The sequence below is a fragment of the Cydia splendana genome, chromosome 22, assembly GCF_910591565.1.
Source record: "Cydia splendana chromosome 22, ilCydSple1.2, whole genome shotgun sequence".
Taxonomy (NCBI): Eukaryota; Metazoa; Arthropoda; class Insecta; order Lepidoptera; family Tortricidae; genus Cydia; species Cydia splendana.
The window spans coordinates 6,956,235-6,965,361 of NC_085981.1; positions in this window are offsets into that span (position 1 = coordinate 6,956,235).

A 9,127-nucleotide genomic window follows, 5' to 3' on the forward strand; every position below is an offset into this window, starting at 1 on the left:
CTATACACATTTGTTTGATGGTTGGTTAATTGTTACATTTGGCCGTACGATTTGCTGGAGGGCCCTCGACAAAGGCCCTCCCGAAGATTCCCAACAGAGGGCCATTAGAGTATTTTTTTCGTTGGGCCTATTTAAATAAATCATACAATTATTCAACGGTGGTGGTTTTGGTTGGGCCGTGGTTGGGCCTATACACATTTGTTTGATGGTTGGTTAATTGTTACATTTGGCCGTATGGCTTGCTGTAGGGCCAACTGCAAAAAAATAAAAAAGGGATATTTTTTCGTTGTGCTTCTGTTTGCAAATTCAACAATTACCCAACGGCAAGTCAGGTAGGTCGGTAGGTAGTCGTGCACCAGGTTGAAGGCCCAACACAGCTTGTCCCACAAAGGGCCAACATTGTAACTTTAACGTTGGGCCTTGTGTAGGATTCTTACAATACTACCGTAGGTAAATAGTTGTGTAATTTATAGTGTGCCTACAGTCTAATTATGTAATGGGCTTTTGTTTATGAGTCCTACAGTTACCCAACGTTAAGTAAGTGGTTGTGTAATACGACGTTGGGCCTTTGCTGATAAATATTACAATAACACTACGGTAGGCATTGGTTGTATCCACATGAAGGCCCTAGGCTAGGCAGTAGTTGTTGTTAATCTTCTCTGTATCGTTCCAATTATAGTATATGTACTGCCGAAGCAAGTACACTTACTATACACTCTAATTTGTATATATACTAACCGCACTTCGAAACTTCGTAAGCGAGATTTATGTTTTTTGAGATTTAAATTGAGAAAATGTTGGTAAAATACAATTTTTTAAATTTATGTATAAATTTTATAGTTATAGCTATTAGATTTATAAGTTACTTTAAAAAAATATTATGATTATATCCGGAATAATCGAGAAAATAACTATAACTTCGATGTTTGGAGACAGTAACGCCATCTAGTGACGCCACAAGCAAACTCAACTGGTATTGTTGGGCATCAGTACCACAGCCAATGTTGGTAAATGCGATATTTGTGCTCACTGGGCCAACGAATGTTATCGTTGTTTAGCCACCGGTACCAAAATACACAAAGGCCCATTGTTAGGCGTCAGTGCCACAGCCAATGTTGGTAAATACGATATTTGTCATCATTGGGCCATCGGATGATATCTTTGACTAGCCAACGTTACCAAAATACACAAAGGTCCATTGTTGGGCATCCGTGCCACAGCCAATGTTGGTAAATGCGGTATTCGTCACCATTGGGCCAACGAATGTTATCGTTGTTTAGCGAACGGTAGCAAAATACACAAAGGCCCATTGTTAGGCCTCAATGCTACAGCCAATGTTGGTAAATGCGATATTTGTCGTCATTGGGCCATCGTATGATATCGTTGATTAGCCAACGTTACCAAAATAAACAAAGGCCCATTGTTGGGCATCAGTGCCACAGTCAATGTTGGTAAATGCGATATTTGTCATCATTGGGCCATTGGATGATATCGTTGATTAGCCAACGTTACCAAAATACACAAAGGCCCATTGTTGGGCATCAATGCTACAGTCAATGTTGGTAAATGCGATATTTGTCGTCATTGGGCCATCGGATGATATCGTTGATTAGCCAACGTTACCAAAATAAACAAAGGCCCGTTGTTGGGCATCAATGCTACAGCCAATGTTGGTAAATGTGATATTTGTCGTCATTGGGCCATCGGATGATATCGTTGATTAGCCAACGTTACCAAAATAAACAAAGGCCCATTGTTGGGCATCAGTGCCACAGCCAATGTTGGTAAATGCGATTTTTGTCATCATTGGGCCATCGGATGATATCGTTGATTAGCCAACGTTACCAAAATACACAAAGGCCCATTGTTGGGCATCAATGCTACAGCCAATGTTGGTAAATGCGATATTTATCATCATTGGGCCATCGGATGATATCCTTGACTAGCCAACGTTACCAAAATACACAAAGGCCCATTGTTGGGCATCCGTGCCACAGCCAATGTTGGTAAATGCGGTATTCGTCACCATTGGGCCAACGAATGTTATCGTTGTTTAGCGAACGGTGGCAAAATACACAAAGGCCCATTGTTGGGCATCACTGCCACTGCCAATGTTGGTAAATGCGATATATGTCATCATTGGGCCAACGAATATTATCGTTGTTTAGCCAACGGTACCAAAATACACAAAGGCCCATTGTTGGGCATCTGTGCCACAGCGAATGTTGGTAAATGCGATGGTGGGCCAATACAAAATTAATGTTGGCTACGGAACGAACCTCCTCCCAACGTTTTCCCTACCGTTGGCACCGTGGGCCCCAACGAAAATGCTACTAGGGTATATATAATTTTTTTGATAACTTTATACGTTTTCATTTTGAGTTTTATTCGTGTGTCGATAGATGGCAGTAAATTTACTGTGACTACAAAATTTACAATGACAGGACCCCTCTATACTATCTATTCTTTTTGGTACTATGTAGCTAGTGTGTACCTAGTACCATTCATGTTTGATTAGAAAACCTGGCGAGTAGAGTCTGGGTAGCCAAAAATTGTTGACAGATATTTCGTTGTTGTATCACCAATTGTCTATGATTTAAAAAAAAGCTAAAAGTCAGTTGTCAATATATGTCATTCATTCAAATTGTTTGCGGTTTATAAGGGGTTTATTTTAAATAATATTAATAATGTCTATACTGAGTGAGGTTCGCAAACTATTATTTAAGCTCGTAAATAATTACGACAATGTGCGAAGTCGACGTGTAGCGTTGTATAACGAAAAAATGCAATGTTTACAACTCCTAAACAAATTAGGAGGTTGGTGCTCTATAAATATTTTGATACTTAGCATTTAGCATATTTGGCATAGTACTTATGTATTTTTTTGGTGATGGATTAATATTACGGTATTATCGAGCTAGGTCTTATTTACACTACATTTCATTTTTCACCTTGTTACAATGGTAATATATGCTGAGAAAGTGTTAACATATGTGTTTATCGTTGACTGTACTTTACATAGTGGTAGAAATTATGTGAGCTGACTTTGAGTGCACGTTAACGTATATTTAACTTATATCCTTAACACATTCACTGCCCCCAACGCACATGTGCGTTCAGCGTCATATAAGTTTGTTCCTAGGCCACGCCCCCTGGCAGTGACCTTACGTGTGCACAGAAAATCAATAATATTTTCTAGTATCAAAACTATAATTCCTACTACACAAAGTGTGACCACTAGTGACCAGCCCAAGATTTTTTGAATATCCCGCCAAATATTTGTGTAATATTTCAGTAGCCAGACTCTACTTATAAATACTTAAAGATGCGACATAAAATAGTAGAAATTAAATAAAATGGAACTCAAAAAATCCCATACTAAATTGTTGCCATGTTTAAGCATTTTACGTCAAAAATGTGACAGTGGCGCCCTCAATAATTTTCTACAATTTTTTTTGGACTATAGCAATTGCATGTACAGCAATTGGAACAGAAGTCATTGTAACTAGGTAACTGATAAAAAAAAAAAAAAAAAATTAAAATTTAATCTGTTTATTTCATAAAAAAAGCATGCATATATATAATTGTTCATTTAGTCCCCAGACATAAATACCTAGTGAATTCATTACATACTCGTACAACATAATGAATATTTTATTAGACCAATTATAATCAAATAAGTAGAAAGGCAAACACTTACAATCCATGAAAAGTCACTAATAGTCCGGTGGCCGGCTGCATGAAACAAACCTCATCAAAAAATAGAATATACCTACCCTGTAGAGGTACCTGACATTTAGTAGCTTCCAACGCACTTGGTCGGCCTAGGCTTAACCTGGCAGATTTTGTACAAATGGCAAAAACGTTGGACAAAAATTCATCAAAAAAAACCTCATCGAAAAATAGAATGAAACTTGTATGGTAGTATACCTGACCTTGAGGACAGTAAAAAAAAAGTGGTCGGCCTCACCTTAGCCTGGCAGTTTTTGCAGTCCGACCAGATTTATTGGGTCACGTGAGAGCTACAATTTACCTCATCGAAAAATAGAATGAAACAAACGGATTATAATAGCTAAAATAAGTCTGTTGACATATGTCTTGGTCGGCCTCACCTTAACCTGGCAGTTTTTGCAGTCCGACCAAATTTATAAAAAAATCATCAAAATTTTTTTTATCGAAAAATCGTATGAAACTTGTATGGTACGATAGCTGCCTTTGAGGACAGTAAAAAAAAAGTGGTCGGCCAAATCCTGTGTTGGCAGGTTCCTGTGTCCGACCAATTTTGTGGTACCACGTGAGAGCTACAATTTACCTCATCGAAAAATAGAATGTAACAAACGGATTATAATACCTAAAATAAACCTGTTGACGTATGGCTTGGTCGGCCTCACCGTAGCCTGGCAGTTTTTGCAGTCCGACCAAATTTGTGGTACCACGTGACAGCTACAATTTACCTCATCGAAAATAGGATGAAAAAAAAACGGATTATAATAGCTAAAATAAACCTGTTGACGTATAGCTTGTTACGGACGGCTTTCATAAATTCAATGTGGCAGTGTGCGGCAGAATCCACTTGCATCAAATTTGATGCAACACATTGTGGCTGGACATTAAGAGATGTAATGTATAAGATCAAATGGTTTGAAGGACACATAACGCCTTTGCGAGTCGAAGAAATAACAATAGATAAGTCGCAGTCTGGGGAAAGTTCGTCAGACTTCGACTCCGAAGATGATTATGATTAACAGTAATTATTAACAATAAAAGGGTTATTCCCACTAGTTACCACCAAGTTCTTATCAGTGGTAACTACTGGGAATTATTTTCCCACCTTTTACCACTGGTAACTACTGGGAAAAAAAAATCCTAGTAGTTACCACTAACTCGGTTTGGTGGTACCTACTGGGAATCCTGTGTTGGCAGGTTCCTGTGTCCGACCAATTTTGTGGTACCACGTGAGAGCTACAATTTTACCTCATCGAAAAATAGAATGAAACAAACGGATTATAATAGCTAAAATAAGCCTGTTGACGTATGTCTTGGTCGGCCTCACCTTAACCTGGCAGTTTTTGCAGTCCGACCAAATTTATACAAAAATCATCAAAAATTTTTTATCGCAAAATCGTATGAAAATTGTATGGTTCAATAGCTGCCTTTGAGGACAGTAAAAAAAAAGTGGTCGGCCAAATCCTGTGTTGGCAGGTTCCTGTGTCCGTCCAATTTTGTGGTACCACGTGAGAGCTACAATTTACCTCATCGAAAAATAGAATGAAACAAACGGATTAATAAGCCTGTTGACGTATGTCTTGGTCGGCCTCACCTTAACCTGGCAGTTTTTGCAGTCCGACCAAATTTATACAAAAATCATCAAATTTTTTTATCGCAAAATCGTATGAAAATTGTATGGTACAATAGCTGCCTTTGAGGACAGTAAAAAAAAAGTGGTCGGCCAAATCCTGTGTTGGCAGGTTCCTGTGTCCGTCCAATTTTGTGGTACCACGTGAGAGCTACAATTTACCTCATCGAAAAATAGAATGAAACAAACGGATTATAATAGCTAAATTAAGCCTGTTGACGTATGTCTTGGTCGGCCTCACCTTAGCCAGGCAGTTTTTGCAGTCCGACCACATTTATAAAGAATAATAATTTCTATATTGAAAATATGGTTTCTTCGCAGCTTGAACTTAACTTAATAATGCTAACTGAAAAAAGTCATAAGTAAATGAGTCCATGGAGGTCTTAGAGGGCTTTAAAAAAAAAGAAAACATTCAGTTCAAATTTTATTCATAAATCTATCTAATATCTAAATAACGTTTTCTAACTACTGACGTGGTTTCAGAGTAACACTTACGTTGAGATGATGTCTCACAGATGTCAAAAATAAAAAGGTTTTCATCGATTTTTGACAAGTTTTGAATCGTATATCCTACTTTTCCACTACAGATAGAATGAGGAGGCATAACTGACATTTTATCACGCCAGGTGGCGCCTCCATAGTGGAGTTGCTGTCACTGTCAAATCACATACATTGTTTCCAATAAATTGTAAACATTCTCCTTTTTTAACCGACTTCCAAATCCCAAAGGAGGAGGTTATCAATTCGGTTGTATGTTTTTTTTTCTCCACAATACTGCAATAGTGTGCGACAAATTGTGGAAATATACCTATAGGATCTCCCTTTTTCCCAAGGACCCGATATGCATAAATCAGTGAGAAAAAGCTTTGAGTACCAAAAACTAAGGCAAATGATAAAGACCGTTTGTGTAGGCTGCATTTTAAGGAAGATAAATATTTTGGAAAGAGTAAATACACAGGTAAGCTAAGTTTTAACGAAGTAGTACATAATTTAGGGCATACTGGCTTGGCCACACATGCTGTATTCCATACGCATCATGACTTTGTGTACATATCTGATGGGCGGGCGTATATGAAACGCCTTCTTGTACATGCAGGTGATCCAGGTATACACCAAAGCTTAGTTTTCAATCGAACACTTGTAATATAAGAGGAAAAACTGCACGTGAGCCTTCCAAAATTTTAATAAACGGTAAAATACACAAGATAACCTCACATATATTAAGTGATTATCTTTGCATCAAATCAGCCTTTTTTCCATCAACTGTAGCATTCCTCCTTCGAAGCTCGGTTTGTAGAAAAGAAATTCCCACCCTTTACCAGTGGTAACTACTGGGAATTTTTATTCCCAGTAGTTACCAGTGGTAGAAGGTGGGAAAATAATTCCCAGTAGTTACCACTGATAAGAACTTGGTGGTAACTAGTGGGAATAACCCTTTTATTGTTAATAATTACTGTTAATCATAATCATCTTCGGAGTCGAAGTCTGACGAACTTTCCCCAGACTGCGACTTATCTATTGTTATTTCTTCGACTCGCAAAGGCGTTATGTGTCCTTCAAACCATTTGATCTTATACATTTCATCTCTTAATGTCCAGCCACAATGTGTTGCATCAAATTTGATGCAAGTGGATTCTGCCGCACACTGCCACATTGAATTTATGAAAGCCGTCCGTAACAAGCCATACGTCAACAGGTTTATTTTAGCTATTATAATCCGTTTTTTTTCATCCTATTTTCGATGAGGTAAATTGTAGCTGTCACGTGGTACCACAAATTTGGTCGGACTGCAAAAACTGCCAGGCTACGGTGAGGCCGACCAAGCCATACGTCAACAGATTTATTTTAGGTATTATCCGTTTGTTACATTCTATTTTTCGATGAGGTAAATTGTAGCTCTCTTGTGGTACCACAAAATTGGTCGGACACAGGAACCTGCCAACACAGGATTTGGCCGACCACTTTTTTTTTACTGTCCTCAAAAGCAGCTATTGTACCATACAATTTTCATACGATTTTGCGATAAAAAAATTTTTGATGATTTTTTTATAAATTTGGTCGGACTGCAAAAACTGCCAGGTTAAGGTGAGGCCGACCAAGACATACGTCAACAGGCTTATTTTAGCTATTATAATCCGTTTGTTTCATTCTATTTTTCGATGAGGTAAATTGTAGCTCTCACGTGGTACCACAAAATTGGACGGACACAGGAACCTGCCAACACAGGATTTGGCCGACCACTTTTTTTTTACTGTCCTCAAAGGCAGCTATCGTACCATACAAGTTTCATACGATTTTTCTATAAAAAATTTTTGATGATTTTTTTATAAATTTTGTCGGACTGCAAAAACTGCCAGGTTAAGGTGAGGCCGACCAAGACATACGTCAACAGGCTTATTTTAGCTATTATAATCCGTTTGTTTCATTCTATTTTTCGATGAGGTAAAATTGTAGCTCTCACGTGGTACCACAAAATTGGTCGGACACAGGAACCTGCCAACACAGGATTTGGCCGACCACTTTTTTTTTACTGTCCTCAAAGGCAGCCATCGTACCATACCAGTTTCATACGATTTTTCGATAAAAAAAAATTGATGATTTTTTTATAAATTTGGTCGGACTGCAAAAACTGCCAGGCTAAGGTGAGGCCGACCAAGACATACGTCAACAGGCTTATTTTAGCTATTATAATCCGTTTGTTTCATTCTATTTTTCGATGAGGTAAATTGTAGCTCTCACGTGACCCAATAAATCTGGTCGGACTGCAAAAACTGCCAGGCTAAGGTGAGGCCGACCAATTTTTTTTTACTGTCCTCAAGGTCAGGTATCCTACCATACAAGTTTCATTCTATTTTTCGATGAGGTTTTTTTTGATGAATTTTTGTCCAACGTTTTTGCCATTTGTACAAAATCTGCCAGGTTAAGCCTAGGCCGACCAAGTGCGTTGGAAGCTACTAAATGTCAGGTACCTCTACAGGGTAGGTATATTCTATTTTTTGATGAGGTTTGTTTCATGCAGCCGGCCACCGGACTATAAGTGCACTTAACTGAAATAGACCGCTGTGCACACAGATAGCCAATCTCGTCGAGTGGATTAACCTAGTGATACACTTGCAAGTATTTTCTTTTATGTGGTTTTACGTAATCAGAACTATCGGAAATGACGAACTATCAAACACGTTTAAAGAAACCGATGATGTACCTACTATTTGTTTGTTTCTTAGAGTTCCGTACCTCAAAAGGAAAACACCGTGTGTCCGTCCGTCCGTCTGTGACTCTTTATCTCGGGAATGCGTGGAGATATCGAGTTGAAATTAATACCATTTGCTCAGGTATAGACCGTCCCTGAAGCTGTAAAAAATCAAACTTCTAAGTTAACGTAGAAAAAAGATATGGTGCAAAAATAGTTATTTATGATACTAGTGCGGAAAAGAGGAAATTCGAAACGGGTGGCGATAAATTAAAACACGACCGAAGGGAGTAAACTTTTGACATACGCACGAAAAGTGCTATTTTACGCACCAGTGCGGGAAAGTAGGACCATATGTACCTACTGTAATAGTTAAACGATTTACAGTACATATGTCCCTTTAAACTTTTGACATCGCACGAAAAGTGCTATTTTACGCACTTGTGCGAGAAAATAGGACCATATGTACTGTAATAGTACATTTCGATGCTAGTGCGGAAGGTATGTCATTACTTCACGAGTACCGAGATATCTTGCTACGAGCCGCAGGCGAGTGGCTAGACTCGGGACGAGTGAAGAAT